The sequence below is a fragment of the Sylvia atricapilla genome, chromosome 3 (genome assembly GCF_009819655.1).
Source record: "Sylvia atricapilla isolate bSylAtr1 chromosome 3, bSylAtr1.pri, whole genome shotgun sequence".
Lineage (NCBI taxonomy): Eukaryota > Metazoa > Chordata > Aves > Passeriformes > Sylviidae > Sylvia > Sylvia atricapilla.
In genome coordinates, this window is record NC_089142.1 from 29,522,260 (window position 1) to 29,540,770 (window position 18,511).

The 18,511-nt window shown below is 38.0% G+C and overlaps 1 long non-coding RNA gene across 1 annotated transcript in view; it reads right to left on the minus strand.

Moving 5' to 3' along the window:
- Positions 1–5,111: 5,111 nt before the first annotated feature.
- LOC136358876 (uncharacterized) overlaps positions 5,112–18,511 on the minus strand; it is a 41,990-nt gene continuing 28,590 nt past the window's right edge. Inside the window, exon 3 of the long non-coding RNA XR_010743173.1 lies at positions 5,112–9,642. This is a non-coding gene — a long non-coding RNA (uncharacterized lncRNA). The remainder of the gene's footprint in view (positions 9,643–18,511) is intronic.

The window sequence follows — 18,511 nt, forward strand, 5'->3', positions numbered from 1 at the left end:
GAGTTCTCCTCTACTTTTCCTCAAATAAAATATTTCTCTTTCCCACACCAAAGGAATTATTTGAAGTCTCATACCATTCTTTGAAAGCCATCTCAGATGGTATAATACTATCATCTTGTACTATTTGAGGTTGTCTATCCTCAAATAATTCTCCCAGAATGTAATGGAACAGAGAAGGTAGTACTTGTGGAGTGACAAAAATAAATTGAAAAAAGCTGGCAAGATGTATGGTGTGATCATTGCTAGCCTCTGTTGGCTGTGCAGCTTGCAGCTGGAGCTTCAGCTAAAAACAATCAAGCTTTGTGCTTTCACCAGGCTGGAAGGTCTTAGGTCTTACCTCTCCCTACCTCCAGAAACAGGGAAACAACTGTCAAAAAAGAAGTTTCTGAAACCTATGGACCAAGTAACAGCAACAGTGAGTTACAGAGATGCTGGCACATTAAGGAGAATTTTACAAAAGCAAGTCTTATCTTTTCTGCAAGCTGTTGTAAGCATCTCTGCCTCAAAACCCTCCAAAAATAGGCCAAATCTGCTATAATGCACAGACTAGCTAGCTGAAAAAAAAAAAAGTCAGACTGCTTTAACTATCTATTGCCTAAATCCTAAATGAGCAAGGGGACAAAGCAGAGTACAGCCTTCACCTTGACGCAAGTAACTTCTCTTATCCTGAAACAGGAAACAGAAGTTAAGCTAGGCCATGTCCCCACTCATTGAAATTCAACCTTTATTACTAGATCATTACTTCCAATTATTACTGGTTTCTCTTCAAGGCGGCATAAGGCAGTTACCTCATGGATCTGAGCCACAGGATGAGTCCATTGTGTGGTAGCTGGGCAATGGCAGAGGAGGCTGGCTGGCTGTACCTGACTGTGCCTTGAGACAACAGGTCCCACAGACAACTGGGGAAACAATTTTGTTTCTTTCAATTGCAAGGAAAAAGATGAGTTTCAGGTGAATAGAGAACAGCGCTGAGGGAGAGTAGCAAACTTACAAACTTGCATCCTACCAAACCAGTAGCAGCACTGAAGACTGGTTTATTATTATTGTTTTTTAACATTCCAGAGGTAGCTTGGGCAGGCTCTGACTCTGTCAGTCCTGCAGCTTCCAGTGACAAAAAAAATATCCCTGAACATAGATCTATGTCATTAATTTCTGCTCTGTCTTCACAGCCCTGCCTCTGGTCCCTTCACATCAGCCACCCTGGGGAACAGCAGGGACAAGGACAGCTCCTGTCCTATACCACAGCTCTGGATGAACCTTACAGAGCTACCGCCAAAATATTACTCTAGAGGAGGATGGATTTTAAAGGCACAATATCAGAAGGGTATAGCCCCTTCTGCTGAATGCTGATCTCCATAGGTCCGTCAGCATCAGCAAGGATCAAGTTGTACCTTTTGAGCTTCTGAAAAATGCATCTCTACTTTGTGCATGACCAGCCCTTGATTGACTCTTTCCTCAGCCTTCCTCTCCCACATAAAAATTGAATCCCAAATGTATGTGGATGCTTCTATATTTAAAGAAATGAGAAATTAGGATGACTTGATTTGAAAAATATACTCTCAAGCAGGCTGAATGTCAAGGACTTCATAGTGTACAAGAACTGCATTTGATTTCAAGACTTGCTTTTATTTTTGAATCAAGTAAGAGACGTGCATTTCAGTCTCCCACATCCCTCCTGAGTCCCAGTGCCTGTGCTGCAGGTCTGCTCTCCCTATTCAAACACAAACCAGTCTGGATCCAAACAGATTTCTCAAAAATTCTTTCATTTAGAAAATATTTCCACAAAAAAGACTTTGTTTTCAACAAACTGTCAAGAACTTGTCTCTGCCTAAAGTCTGTTAGTATTAAAGCAGAGTGCATTTCAAATACAATGGATGCTACAAATATGAAACTGTATTTCAAAGCCCCTGTTCCACTCACAGAGACATCGTGGAGAGCTGCTCAGAATAAGCCCACGAATAGACAAGTCCCCAAAGCCAGGCCACAAAAAAGCCAATGTTCCTGCTTGAAAAAGTGAAGCTTTCGCCCCTGTTCACCTTTTGAAGCCTCAGTTCAAATTCTCTTTAGAAGAGCAGACAACTAAAAAAACTTAGGTTACTAAATCATGTGAACTATCCCTACTGGTGACAGTCATATGCATTTTTCCATCTTTCTGGTTAATCTGAAGAGAAATTAATCTGGACAGTCCTGTGAGGTTTCTTTCAAGTTTAGCAGGAGTATCAGAGGGGAAGGCTTTGAGGAAGCAGAGCTCAGTCTACTGCTGCTGCATTGCTGGATCTTGCTCTGTACAAGCCTCAAAGCACACAGTCCGTGACTCACTCACTTTCTCACATACTGCAGAACTAATTGCTGGTTTACTACCCACCCACAAAAGCCTGCAAAGACTTCACCAAAAATCTCTGCAATGCACAGGAATCTTCACTCAAATGGACAGAAGCAAAGTCCTTACTCTTCCTGCTTCCCTAGGCACAGAGACTAGAGAGAGAGAGAGAGAGAAGGGAGTAAAACCAACCTAATGCTGCTTTAAATGATTCCAGCAACATCAAACAGATCAAAAGAACAGCATGATCTACTAAAAAGGATAAACATAAAACAAAACATCCAAACACCCAAATGCAAAACCAAAACATAAAAACTACACTCAACAAACCAAAACCCACAACTCCTTCCCACAGCAATCAAGAAACCATTGTGCACCCAAAATCCACAGATATTTTTCAGATAGCTCAAACTGGGAGATAATGATAGCATCATCTACCTTTCCTGTCATTTCAGACTGAAGTGTGAAATAGAAATAGTATTTGTTAAAATACTCAAAATAAGTCTTGTTTTTAAGTTGCAGACTGCAGTCGGAAGTGGGAATATACTATATTCCTTTAAAGGTCATTACCTTGCTTACAGTAAACAGTGCATTTGGCATACTGCATTTGAGCATGCAGAAATATTCAAACCAAATCCCTGGATACCTATTTTCAAGTATGAAGCAACATTTTTCCTGCCTCTGTGTTTTCACAAATTTGTTCTGTTGTACATATAAAAACCTTACACTTGCCCCTGAAAGACTTTAAATCAACTCAGTTCAAGTTTCTGAGCCAGACCTCTTTCTTTTCTTGCCAAGAACCTGGAGTTTCTTTTCTGGCTGCAAATAATTATCCTGTTCCTGTAGACAAGGATGTAAATCCATGCTGTTCTCCATTTAGATTTGTCTTTAGAAATTCCATGGGGACCTTAGGGGAAAACTTTCCATTCAGTTTATCTCTGGAGTTTCCTGAACTGACAGTTCAGACATCAGTTTGTCTTTAATGCTCCTAATTTTTGATCTTTTTTTTTTTTTTTTTTTTTTTTTTTTTTTTTTTTTTTTTTTTTTTTTTTTTTCCCTGACTCAGAAAAGCTCAGCAATTCATAGAAAAATCTTACCAGGTATTTTCAATCCAACTACTTTTGTTCTCTGAGTTTCAGTCCTACTCCTCTCCTATTCTAAGCAATGTGACATAGCAAGTTCACATAGCTCTAACCAAATCTCCAAACTAAACAACAGCAAAGTCTCACTAAAGAGCACTTGGCTTAACACATTCCTCCACCTCTTTAAGTGTAGGTGAAAAGGCACTGTTGGAATAAGATTTGCCACTGAAGTATTAGAAAATAGATCTGTCTTAGCAGTAGAGCTTGTCTCTCAAGGTACAGAGTCACCAGGCTCCCCTCTGGTTACCTGCTAAGATTTTTTTTAGAGAATGTAAACTTCAGTAAGGCTGAAAAAAGGCAGCTGATAATTCTCACTTTCAGCAGGGAAAGTAGGTAATGAATCGCCTCTGGAGAGCCCTTTCTTGGGATCCAAAGGGCCAGGGTCCCCAGGAGCCAACATGACAGGCTTCTAGCCATGGACATGAGTAGCTGTGGGACTTTCCATTAATGTCATTACTTCAGCGAAGAACAGACAAGTTTGGTCACTCCTGCTTTTGCAGATCTATATACGCTGTGACACACACCTGCTCTGAGTGGCAACAGAGACCACTGGGTTTGGTCAGTTCTAATTTAAAAGCTTTATGCTACACACAATTACTGCAAGGCAGTAAAACATGATCTATTTCAATTTAGATTTGATCTGCACTTTCATGCAGACACAAAGCATATTGTAGCTTTTCATCTATTAGAGTCCTAGGATCATTGAATTATTTAGGTTGGAAAGGCCTTTAGTATAATCAAGTCCAACCACAAACCTAACACTGCCAATTCCACTACTAAACCACGTCTCCAAGTGCCATATCTACACATCTTTTAAATACTTCACATTAAACTGAGTACAGCAAAGCAGCAAGATCTTAATTAGCAGCTCCATTAATATCTATGCTGTGAGTATGGTCACATACAAGAAAAAGAAATACCACTGTGCATATTTCATCTGCGCTTTGTGAACTAATCATAAAATCTAGTGGCATCCCAATGTCCTTCAACAACTTTGCAAGTTCAGCAAGTTGCACAAAGTTCAACTGTTCACAAAGCTCAGAGCTATACAGAGCCATCTATTTCTAGCCAAGCTACAGAACATAAATTTCACAGATCCTGAAATTATTTCATTTGTCAACATCAACCTATTCTCTGCCCATCAGAGCTGAGTTATTTTAGCAGCACTTTTTCAGAACACCTGAGCCAGCAGGTGCTCTAGGCTATACAGGAACAACTGGAGAAATGCAGCCTTCACATGATGGAAAGCCCAGAAATCCTTGGTTGGTAACAATACCAGATGTATTTCTCATAAACTGAATAATGAAACAAGGCCAGCTGGACACTCCCACAGCTAAAAATACACTCAAGGTCTCAAAGTGGGGTGAGGATGGCTTGGAGCCAATTTCCACTCCCTCAGCTGGCAAGGTACACCTGTACAAACTGTGGCTGCCCTACAAGCACACACTTAAAAGCACTAGAAGTTCTGTATGCCCTCTTCTCATCTACAGGAGGACAGCATCACAACTGAAGCACAAGGAGGAGCTCTCAGCAGCCCTTACAATAACTCCACATTAGGTCTGTAACATCCTTTCTGCTTCCCCAGCAATACAAGCAGGCAATGCAATCTAAATCACAGGAGAGGCTGGAACACAATGAGACAAAACAGCTTGTGATGGCATGATTTTAGAAAGGATGCTTTATTGCAATTGAGACTGATGAACAACATGGGGTTCTGCCTTTACAGAGGATGTGTCATCTTTTTCACAATGGAGAAAGCAGAGAGTCTGTCCAAAACTAGGATTAGATCCCAGTTCTCTGCAGTATTAACAGTTTAGTAACAGCACCAAGGCAGCAAACAAAAATCCCCTATTAACTTAAGCAGGAACAAAACTGGATCTTCTTGTAAAGCAGAGTCAGCATTGCAAACATAAGGCTTATGCAACACAGCTTCACTCTTTTCTCCTTTTTGAAGAGTTAAATAAGGTATAATTTAGCTATCATACTACACTATTTAAAATAAGCAAGTCCTCAGCTTTGTAGTTATAGATGGCACTACTCAGCTGAAGTTTGCTTATTCTATGAAGTGTTTGCTAGAAAAGCGTATTTCCATTCAATTCATGCTAACATCCTTAAAACTAAAGGTCAAAAACAAGGAAACAGCAGCTTAACTGTAGTTAAGTAGGTCTTGGATGGAACCCAGAGCTGACAAGAACCAAAATCTTCACAAGAGTAACAGAAACTTCAGCTTTTGCATTCTATTTAATTAAACATGATTTTTATGAGAATCAGTTTACATTGAAAGTTTTTTTAAAAACAGAACCTAATTTTGAATAAAACCTGAAACAATGCGTTTGATCAGATTTTAAGTTAATGTATTTTTAAGTTGTAAAAACATTTGTTTGCATCTGAATGACTATTTGTACTGCAGATGTTCCACACCTGTTTGCATTTTGCAAAAGGACAGTTGCTTTTACACGTTGTTATCTCAATCACAGCACAGAGAAAACTCAGATCTAGAATTCTGTCTCTCATTTCAGGGCAATTATGACTGAAGTCCACATAATGTGGTTTTCTTCTTCTTCATTCAAAGCAAACTCTTTTTCAATTTCAGTATAGATCTTCAAAGTAGAATAGCTTGTCATAGACTTTTAAATTCTTCTGTAGTGAATTAGAATTAGTGACAGTGAGATTTACTGCATAAAACAGAACTTGACTTTTGTATGAGCATTAAGGGAAATTACAGCTTTCTTTCACTGCATCGTTGAGGAAGTGTGTACACTTCAAATCAACATTATATTACTTTTCACCCTTTGGATGACAAGTCAATACCTCTTGATTCCTTTCACCTCTCATTTCCCTCACCAGCAGCTCTTTGAGACTTTTAATACAATATTTCTCTAATATTTCACTTGTAAATCTCAAGTTCAGGTTGCAATCTCAGTACAAGCAACAGCTCTGCCTGAGTACTCCCACACATTCCGTCTTCCTTCCCATGGTCACTCCCTGTATTACCAAATGTAGTTGATATTTGACAATTACCTTGAAGTAATGAATGTAATGAAGTAATGAATGTATTATGAATTACATAATCAAAAAAAATGTAGCTTAAAAAACCAAACAAATCAAACCCAAATGAAGTTCAGAAATAAAGAAACATGATAACAATCACTGTACTCTTCCTCATAACAAAAAAAGTAATAGGAATACAAACAATGCAGCATGTTGACCGTAACAGGCAGGAATAACATTGTCCAGGGCAGTGCCAAGAATCACTTGGAAGAAGTCACTTTTGCATCTTGGCAGAACCACCCTTTAAGAAAAAAAGGCCATGCCTATAACCACCAATTTCCCAGAGATGACTTGCAGTGGTAGCTATCCAGATTACCTCTCCATGGACCCAATCCAAAACTCATTACTGGAAACAGGCTTTTGAAACAGGCCTGTTACATTTTCTTTCCACAGTGGAAAAACTCTATATTTAATTGATAGACTGGAAAGAATCTTCAAATCTTTGAAGTTGGGGATTAACAAGAGAAAAGGACAAAATGTTTGCCTTTGGCTTGGCAAGCAATACCTCGAGGGGGAAAAAACCTCTGTGATCTAGAAATGATGCAATTTCTACAAGTGCTCAGAATGGTGCAGGTACATCAGAAGATACCTTTACAATTAAAGATCTGGAGATAGCAAAATTACCAGTTGCCTCCCTTTTAGCAACAAATCTTTTAAGTTAGACTTTACCAACAAATCTTTTAAGAAGAAGCATAAATGAAACAGTTTAATTAAAACAATTTAATCTGAATTTAATTTAGCACCCTGCTTGCAATTGTGTTCAGACAGCATCAACAAAAAAATTTAATATCAAATAAAATATTCAAAATCCTTTAATTTCACTATTTTATTGGTTTAGGACTATATAATCTATTCAAAATAAACATTGTTTTTCTTCTTTTCTTCAGTAAAATGGCCATATTTGAAGGAACAAGGACTTTCAGTAGCATTTCAGGCCACAGGACAGTAGTGGAGTAAGCAGTTGATCCACATAAAAGCTGGTTTTGCTTATTTAGTTTTCAGTAGGGTCAAGCCACTGAATTAGTCTGCAGCCTAAACAAATCAGTAAAAAGCCAGGAAAACGTGGGCCAGGAAAAATGTACAATAAAGCTGGGATTACTGGAGTCTTATATTGATGAAACGAAAGATGGAATTTCACTTTAAAGACACAAGTAATATTAAATATAGAGAAGTATTTTCAATTGACTCCAAACCTAAAGCACGTCTACATAGAAGTAATATACAAACCCACATCTCAGAAATTCAGGAAGTTATCTCCTTCAGGAGGTTGTCTTTCCTGGACAACACAGTCTACAATCAATATTGTCACGCAGTGGAGGAAGTAACAGTGCTCCATCATCCCCAGAAATCTCTCTGACAAGGGAACCACGTGTATTAGGAAATGCTACCCCCTATCGTCTGATTAGTCTGAACAGCTAACATCTCCTTAAAATGATCATTTTCAGAGAGTAACTCTGCTTTTCTTGTAAATTACTGTACAAATCATGAGCCTTCTTTTTATTCATCAGCTTAGTCCTTCACTACAGCACTGTGGCTCTGGCTTTCCCTACTACTGCTTCTTCCAATAGGAAAGCAAGCCAGAGCCTGAAAAATAATTATTACTTCACATAACTGACTTTTTTTTAAGTTCTGCATACAAGTTTGAATTCTTTTTTTGTCCATTTTGTGAAAGTACTATTTAATATCTTTCTTTTGTTGTCTTTCCACTCCTATCCCTTTCCAAACCCTGAAAACTAAACTCTTCTAAAAGCCGTTATTTAAAAGATTTTATATTTAAATGCCTTTTCTAAAAAGCTGAAGCAGCAGGATCTGAAGACATAAGAATGCTATTGCAAAAGAAACTAGACAGTGATCTTTAATTCAACTATACTATGAAAAATTTCTTAAAGAGCACACAAAAGGTGTGCCCCTTCCCCATAAACAAGGAAAAAGAGAAAAGAGGAAAACAATATTCTATCTGCCAGAGTCCCCGCTTAAAAAAAGCTGCAAAACTCACTTTAAGAGTATTTTAGGACCATGCCAGCAGGATATTAGGGAAAGAAAACTATTTTTTCAGCTTGTTCTACGTTTAAACTGAGAAGTTCTACTTTGCTTACAAAAGCATATGAAACATACAGAATGAAAGAAACATAAGGAGGAAGAGAAAGATTGTCAAGACAAAACACAAAGTATAATAAAGCCTGGGCAGCAAGTGGTAGGGAACACCAAGTGGAACACATAAGGTATAAGACCTTTGTCTCCTACTTAAATTTAGAGCTGGAGTTGATGTTGACATCCCTGATTTTCTTTAAAAAGAAACTGAAATGTGAATTCCTCTAAAATCTTTTTGCCTTCTAACCTCTGTTTCTAGCTCTTTCGGCTAGAAAATGAGAAATAAGTAGTTCTTAGAAAACAAGTGCCAACCATTTAAGGGTGATCTTGATTAAATAAAATACTGATGTGTCAAGTTGAGGAGGTCCACACAACTTTTATATATCATTACCAATACACTGATAGTGTGACAAGTCTTTTTTAATCACTGCTGAAGGATGGAAGTATTGAGGTGTACTATTGCTACTATTTAAGTTTCCCTCAAGCCAGCAGTACAGCTAAAGCATATCAAAAGGCCCTTCTGACCTTGGTCTGAACACAAGACACTGATGATGTCATATAATGACACAATTTGTTTACTGACACCATAATGTAAAGTATGAAATACAGGCTGTCAGAAATACAATCAACATAATATTCCATCCTTGCCCTCCAGACGATTTCCAAGGCAGGGAGAGTAAACAGCCTTCTCCCAGCTTTCTTAGTTTCCACAGCTGAGAGTGTAGGATGTTTACAATACCTGTCACTCAGAGCTCCCAAGAAGAGAAAAAATGTCAGCAGACCTAGTACTGATTTCATCACTGACTGCTGGAAACATGCAGATGTCAAGTAATGGTAGGAAAAAATCCATAGCCATGACCATATGAATCCAAATCACTGTTAAGTTCTTTGTGAACAGGTTGGAGAGTCTAAGAAAGAAGTTCAAAATAAGGCTGAGCTTCAGTATCTCCAGACGACAGTCAGTGTTATGGCCACCATGGTACTGCAAGGCTTATGCCAGTTCACTCCAAAGGATTCTTGTATGTCCTGAAGTTGTGCCTGCAGAAAACAGAGAATTCACTGTTTTAATGAGTACACATAGCATAAAAATGGTCTTTGCATTCTACAAGTAAGAGATGTCATGTAATTTCCAAAGGTCTGGAAGCTTTTAACGTGATTTAAAAGTGATATTTAGAGTGCGGGCTCACAGAATAACTACACTATCTAGCTTATTTTTAATTAACAGAGGAATGATGGTTCAGGGACATTTTTAAATATTGTGAGGAAAAGAAAACTTTTAAAGATATAGCTTGGTAAATTGAAGAGTTTGGTTAAATAACAACATGTGGCTCTTAACAGCAGTCTAGGTACATTTCAGATTGTACTTTCTGCTCAGAAACATTTTAAGTATTCAGTTTCCTTGAAGGTCTCATTTCTAAGAGGGGAAAAAAACCCAAACAAAATAAAATTTAAAAAAAAGAGTATCCAATCAGAAAAAAAAAGAAAAAATAATTATAATGTAGAACAAAAATCAAAATCCTCAGAAGAGAAAAAAAAAATCCATTTAAACAGTTTTAGTACTACGTAAGAAAATCTTCAATACAAGATTATTAATAGTTTCTGCTTTAAAAAACAATGTATGTGAAAAAACCATATTGAAGTGACCAGAGACCTGAACTGTGTTACAGAAGCACAGCAATGTACTTTAAAAAACGTTAATCTGCTATTGAAAAGGTACAAGAGCTTTAGCTGAGAGCACAACCCATAGAAGAGCTGCCCCAATTCTAGTACAGTAATCATCATCATCAGATGAACACCATTTATAGCACAGTATATTGGCCAGCTTTCTGAGGAAACAGCTGCTCTGTGGGCATGAAGTATGTTTTATTTGGACCAAACTAACTATATAGTTTTCTCCTCTATACCATTCCAGTACTCCTAAAAATCAGGAGAGATATCTAAAAGCCAGTGCCTGGAGGGAATCAATTTGGTCAGGGAACACAGCAGCAGCAGTAAGGAAAAGAAGTGTACTATGTAATCGTCCATTGCTTGACCATTCATAAGGAGGCCTAGAGATTTGCAGGAGGCTCAAAGTTGAAATAGATCTGAAGGCACAGATCATCTTTACCTTCTAGTCTGCTATAAAAGAATATGGACTGCAAGGGCAAAGGCGGCACAAATTGTAAGAATTGAAAGTTTTCTTTCTCGAGCTGTCTGTCCTCAATAAATCATCTCTCTGGTCAGCAGTTAAACAACCTATGCTAGTTCTGCACTAAGAAGATGCAGATTTCCTAACTTCAGCAACTTTACATGTCAGTGGGGTCTGTGGGTTGCATCGCTCTCTAGGGCATACAATAGAAGAAGAAAATCCCTGTCTTGAATCAAGCAGCCACACCAGTCAGATTGCCAGGTAGCCCTGCAAGAAACAGCCTGCCATTGGCTCAACAATGAATCCAGAAGTAGAAACAAAAGCATACAGTGCAGAAATAAAACTATGGAGCTCCTCTCTAAGAGCAAGGAAGAGGAGTAAATCTCAGAATAATCCAGATGTGAAGATCTCAGTAGGTAATCTAGTCCCAGGTCCTCCTGGAGGCAGAGCCAGTTTTGAAATCCCACATGAACTGCTGCAAGAGACCTTACATTTTTCATTCAAGGTTTTGCAGATTAAGTATGATTTGCAAAAGTCACTTCAGTCACTTTACAATAGAAAGTTGAAAAATAATATTGTAGTAGTCTCTGATGGAATTTACAACAGTACACTCACTCTTAGCTGACAGGTGTCTGAGATTTCTATTGCTAACAGAACCTAATTTGATCCTGTAAGAGCTATGATGATTTTTTAATATTTAAAACATCAATCATGATATCATCTTGATGTGCATCTTTTATTACCATTGGTTAGTATTGCTACTTACAATTACTTTTTCAGTACAATTCAAATTTCAGGGCTTAAAATCAGACAGCTCACTTAGAAAATACTAACTTACTTTATACTCTAACATTAGAACAGTTCTTCCAAATTTAATACATAGACCAAAAAAGTGACCCCTCTCCCAATAACCTAGTCCCCAGTACAAAAACCCTACACACAACTATGTAGATTCAGAAAGCATGGATATTTTATTTAATAAAAATTAAGTAGAAGGAAAAGAAACCAACCTCAACTGTCTATAGCAAGAAAAAAATAATGCTTTCAAAATAAGCCTATGAACTACTGGAACTGTGGGCCTCATATCTAAGAAAACTGTGAGAGCCAGTGCTGTAACAGGCAACATACTGTCAGCACACAGAGAAGAAAACTTGTCAAGGCAAACGATGCAGTGACAAGGAAATACTCAAAACACATGAAGCAAAAAGAATCTGGAGTTTCAGAACAAGAAAAATCTAAGTAAAACCTAAGTAACATATTATGGTCTCACAGAATCCCAAACACAGAATCCCAAACCTAGTCCCCAGTACAAAAACCCCACACACAACTATGTAGATTCAGAAAGCATGGATATTTTATTTAATAAAAATTAAGTAGAAGGAAAAGAAACCAACCTCAACTGTCTATAGCAAGAAAAAAATAATGCTTTCAAAATAAGCCTATGAACTACTGGAACTGTGGGCCTCATATCTAAGAAAACTGTGAGAGCCAGTGCTGTAACAGGCAACATACTGTCAGCACACAGAGAAGAAAACTTGTCAAGGCAAACGATGCAGTGACAAGGAAATACTCAAAACACATGAAGCAAAAAGAATCTGGAGTTTCAGAACAAGAAAAATCTAAGTAAAACCTAAGTAATATATTATGGTCTCACAGAATCCCAAACACTTTTGACACTTATTATATATGCTTTAGCATTTAAATGAATGGGACAAATTACTTAGGACTTCAAAAGTCAGTTTTGCATATATATTTCAGATGTGCTTCTGAAAGGTGCAACTTCAAACCGTTAAGGAAATTTTCTGGCAACAACATCATTTATACTCAACAAAGTAGTTCCTATTCTAAAGGGCTTACAGTCAAAGCAAATGACAGAAGAACATGATAGCAATTAAATGATGACTTTAAGCACAGGTCCACTGCTTCTCTGTTGACTGCCTTTGACTTCCAAATTGTTTCAGGTGCCTACTCCCTTTTCACTAATATTTATGTAGTCAAAGATGCAGCTAGGGTGACATGCTTGGGGAGGATAAGAAGCTACATAGATCACACCCCCATGCCAAAATAGATGCCTACCACTTGCCAGGCACAGTTCCTTGTCTATGTCTAGGTACCCAGCTACAGCAACCTGCCTACCCAGCTTCCATTGCAAAGCATGTCCTGCTGTAGGTGTCCAAGAAATGCAGCTGGTGATTTGCCAGCAAGCCTTGTACAAAGCTAGGCTAAAATCCTTCCCCTGGAAGGATCTAAGAGAAGGCACTACCTGCACTGATAACCACACAAGTGGTCATGTTTTAGCAAAGCTATCACAAAAGTAATGATTAAGTACTACAAAAAAGGCTTTCTCCCCCAGATCTCCAAGAGCCAGGTGTTAGTGACATAGTTATTTACTTGATCCTAAAACCTGCTCTCCCTCCCTTGGCTTTACTCTCTTACACTTGAGGGATATGATGCAGCACAGGGAGATACATAAGAAGCAGCTGCTAAAAGAATGCAGTGCAACAACAAACTAACAACCCAAAATGAAAGCACTGCCCTGCCATCACCTGGAAAGAAGGGACTGTGAGTGGCCCAGTAAATGCCACACTATAAAGAAACAGTAATCATTAATTTGCTTTCATTTTACAACTAAGCACAAAAGGGAAGGACTGAAAAGGAAACGTATTCTCTTCCCTTTGTAGCAAGTTAGATGTTTAAGTTCTGGTAATGACACTAAGGTGGGTGCCAACATGCACAGATTACTCGCTGCTCACTTTAGAGAATACTTGTTATAGCCAGAACCACTCAATTATATCACTCAACAGCAGAGGACCATAAAATAAAGAGAAATTACCCGGTTTGCAAACAGGGAGAAAATTATATTTAGGGTAAGGTTTAGCTCCTCTACAGGCTTGTAAGATGAGCTGACTTTATGCTACTTTCTGTGTACCCGCAGCTCTCTAAAGAAGCTAATCTTTCTGCTCTGCATCAAGCACATGATTAAAATGAGGGCAACTATCACTGAACGTTATAAATACTATGTCATTAGCAAAACTAATGATGCACTGTTAATATAGGAAAGCCTCTTACATTGCCTTTTACAAAAATTCAAAACTGTCTAAAAACCTTATTCAAAATCCATACAGGGACACAGGGAAGGCTAGTCTGCCTACATAGAGGCTTACCTCGCCCACCTGCAGTGACCCACCTGAGAGGCAAAATACTTGTGCTGAATCGCCCTTCCCAATACAAACAGCTTAAAAAGGAGCAGGCCTGGAGGAGAATGAAAGCTATTTAAAACTCTTCCTTCTTTGCCTGGTGGAGTCCTGCAGAGCGTGTGATCTTTACATTTGGAGACATGTCCAATTTACCTCCTTCACTGACCAGCCACCCCTCAAGAAGCAGCTAGTATACAGTGTAACAGCCATGTCAGTCTGAAGTAAGAATTGAGATTTGGACTTGGAAAGGAGCAGTCACAGTGTCAGCCATCCTTAAAGCTTAGCTAGAGACTGGTGGATCCCCCTTCCTATGCCTCCATCTCTGTGTGGTAACCATGAGAACTACAAACCTCTCACTACTGCTGTTCTCCTACATGAAGAGCAATTTCACTCAAAATTGCTAAGTTTTCTTTCTCACCTGCCTGTTCCTGGAAGGCCACACAGTTTCAATGAACGCCTTGCAAATCCTGGTACCAATGATTTGCTATCAACTTTCTCAAAAAAAGCCTGGCATATTTCTAAGATTACTTCAAGCCCATGACAATGTATTCTGGATTTTCCCATCTTAAACATCCTGTGTTCCATTTTATAAACATGTATTTATATATATACATATATATAGTATGTAAAAAAGAACTCCGGAGCCTGTGTCGGATGGAGAAGACCTAAAAATGGGAGGTGGATCTCAGGGCTCTCATTTCATCTTCAAAGAAAGAAAACTATCCCATTCATTTCCTTCATGAGCCTTGCAACTATTTGAAGGGGAAAAAAGAGTTTCCTTTCCCATATAGCTGCTATAAGATGGATAAAAACAATCTGAAAACTAAGTCAATACATTTTTAAACTATGTAAAAAAGTTTCATTTCAACAATTTTAAATTTTGTTGCCTCTGAGAATCAGAAGCAAGACAGTTGGGAAAGAACAGCCACCACGCAAAAGCCACAAAATAAGGTGGAACAGTCCACAATACATAAGCAGGCATATTCTAGACAGGGAACTAATTGGCCCACCTTTGAATGAAAAATAATTCAAATTCTATATAAATATATAAACTGCCACCAGATGTCAGTACAGCCTAGAGAATTGCTGGTACAACCCCCTACTCCACGCTGATGATGATATTTATTTAACATTTTCCCCCAGCTGTCCAGGTTCAGAAATCTAGCCCTTCCACTGAAACCCTGAATGGAAAAAAATCACACACAATAGGTCTCATTTGCATATTATCAACATGAACAAAACCCAACAAAGCTGTAAGAATAGGCCTAGACTTCTACTGTCTCAGGACAACAAGAACCAGCTTGACACTAAATAACCTATTATTAAGGTTCAGTGCCCTCCTCTCTCAGGCTTATCAGATTCTCTAGCAGTGAGTCTTAGCCCCACACATTCCCATTCTCTCTGTTCCTAAATAGCTTTAGTCTCCTTCGATTATGCTGCAAAGTGACAGGGAATATTTAGCAATGAGGTTGCTAAGCTAAATAAAGCTTTTCTGCAAAACAAGCATTACCATGTCTGTCCTTGTGCTACAGCACAGGCTCTCCCCACGTTCTCCTCATCTCTGATTTTTTTACAAGAGTTGCAAAGGAAAGTGTTTCTGGAGCATCCCCGGCTGAGGTGATTTTGCTTTGAAACTTCTAACAGCAGACATTATCTAACTCCTTCATGCAAAAAAATATAGAAATCTATGATTTCTTGATAGTAGAAATTAGTTTCAGCAATACATATGGCATATAAACGTTTTTTCTGCTCCATGTCCAAATTCAGTTACAAACCTGGCTACTAAAGCTACTAACTAGGGAGGTTTCACAGGCTACTTGAAGAGCAGGCCTTCCTTCAGATCACCAATGAGCACATTAAAAAACAATCAAAAAAGGAAAGAACCCACTCTTCCATGCCAAACATGATCTACATTTTATTTAGTCTCAGCAATAATTTTCAGTTTTGTGAGTTTATAGATTGAGTTTCTTATCCTACCACAATCAACAAGTCTTACATTGAAGCAAAAATATGTATTAAGAGAACATCAGAAACTGTAGAAACCAAGAAGAGAATTGTTAAGTGATTAAGAAACATAAGTTAAAATTTTTGCTTGGCATATAACTACTCAATATTAATGACATCGTGATTTCCGTTTTGTAAGAAATATTTAGCTAAGCAAAGTAATGCACACTGACCTGTGGAAATTTACATCAAGAAAATTTGCTTTCATAAGAGTAATGTAATAAATGTTTATAATTTTAATACTGGCTTGAGTGAAAACCAGCATACACAGTCTTACAAAATCTCTTTTATTTTCTTACTAAATGCAATCAACTCAGTGCCTGTATCTTCTGAAGTCCAATGCAAAAAAACCCCTTCAAAAATCATGTAATTAAAAGAAACTTGATGAGTTAAAAACCATGAACAAAAAATTAACTTTTAATGCCGTTGGCTTGGAAAAGAACTTACTGAAATATCTGTCTTGCCGTATAGAGCCATTTCAGCTCAGCTCTGAGGTTTTAGCTTCAGTTTTAACCCTAGCACACTCTTGGATTTTCTTTGTTCCGTTTTATATCTCAGGTTGAATAAAATTGAGAGAGCAATAGAAATACAGATATGCAGAGATTTTTTTCTGAGCATTTATGTTTTCTTAACATGGACAGCTTGATAACTTGAGATATTAATACGAAAAAGAGAAATAAAAAGCAGAGAGGTAGCATCCTGAAAGTCATATGATTTTGAAGGGGAGATGGAGTACGAACTGCCTGTAAGTCTGTAAATTGAGAGCAACAAATGCAAAAAAAAAGAATGTGAAGTAAATAGCCTCACAGGAAACCCTCAAACCACTTTAAAGTAAAGCACCTATTAATTTCGTACCTCAACTAAGCCTTAGAACCTCTCTTCAATTCAGGTGAACTTTGTAGTCTCAGAAGTTTCTCCTGAAGGAGCCTAATCACTGACTCAAGAGGAAAGGGAAGGTTTGTTGCAAACCTAAGTGCTTAATTAAATAGACAAACTATAAGCATGTTTCACCTTGCTTTTGAGTTTCATTAGGAAACCTTTCATAATTCCTATTTTGTTCCATACAACTGCACGTCTTTGCCAGGTTAAAACAAGAGGTAATTTATGTGCACCCTCTAAATTGGAATTTTTAATTCCTGAGTCTTGGCTCTAATTGCAAAAAGGACCCTTGAGGCTCATAGTTTCTCTTTGTTAACTTCCCTCCCTCAAATTCCCTACACGTAAACACTTGTTTCTACAACGCCTATTCTGCAAGTCATTTCCCCCCAACTTTTAACACATTCAAAACATGCAAAAGCCAAACCCCAGTCTCTTAGTTTTATACGTGCCACTTGCTTAGACTGAGTTCACTATGTCCAGATGATAAGCACTATTCCAGTTACTGGCTATTCAGGAAATCTCAAGAACGTTACCAGCATCGAGAGTACATGGCTCAACAGCCAGCTTGCACACTATGCCAGGATAATGGAATAGCTGGCTCCTTTTACCCAAGAAACAAAACACTTTCAAAATCAAAGGTTTAAGAAAACAAATAATTTCAGATTCTGCAGAAGCAATACTGCAAAGATGCACTTAAAAGTTACTGAAAGTTCACATCAGCATGAGTGGAAAGAAACTTACAGTCAGTTACTATTTAGCACAACTTAGTCTCCTAAAATCTTCTGAAGTTCACCCTTGAGTGTCAAAGGGGGTTTTGGATTCTTCTCTACATTGCCTAAATGTGCAGCTACCTTCTAGCATTTCCTTTACGTCCACCAAGCAGTAAGCTCTGTTGCTGAACACTATGGCAAATGGCATTCAAGCTGTGAGACTTTGAAAGACGCTGGCATTTCAGTAGTTACGTGGTAGTATTGGTATGCCCCTGCAGACAGAGAATCGTGGACACATTTTTTTCCTCAATGGAAAAAGTTCTAGTTAAAGATGCTTTTAAAAAAAAGGAAACTGCCAGCCTGAAATGCTGTCATTTCTAAATGGACAAGTAGGAATAATACTTGGCACTGTGCTTGAAATACTCGTACATTTAATTTTTCTTGCCAATGCTGGCTTAAAAGTTCTGTTATATTCACAAGTAAGAATTAAGCAATGCAGGAAGCATTTCCTACTGCTAGTGTCTTATGGTTCTTACAACCATGTTAAAATATTATATTGATCCATTTGTTTTTAAAGACATTCCCCATTACAGGGACTTACAAATGAGTTTAACAGCAAAGTATGCCTTATTAGGGAATTTTCATTCTTTAATTATTTGGCCTCTCTTAGATGACTCAATTCTTCTTTAAATACCCAGATTTCCATTTCTTCCCTAAGCACAGTAGTTGCACTAAAATTTCACTTTCCTATTTGCATCCCACATCTTCTTCAGGTTAACTTAGCAAAGACTGTTCTTGCCAAAGTCCAGATACTTGCACTATTCCATCCCTGTGTATTTTGAGTTGTCAATCTTTCCTGTGACAATCTAGAACCAGATCTTTTATTCTGCTACCCCCCTCCTTCCTTCCTTATCAGAAGATATCCCATTTGTTTTTAGAGTGGAGATCCTTAAAAGCTCTTCTGCAAATTCACTCTGGGTGCTTTACTT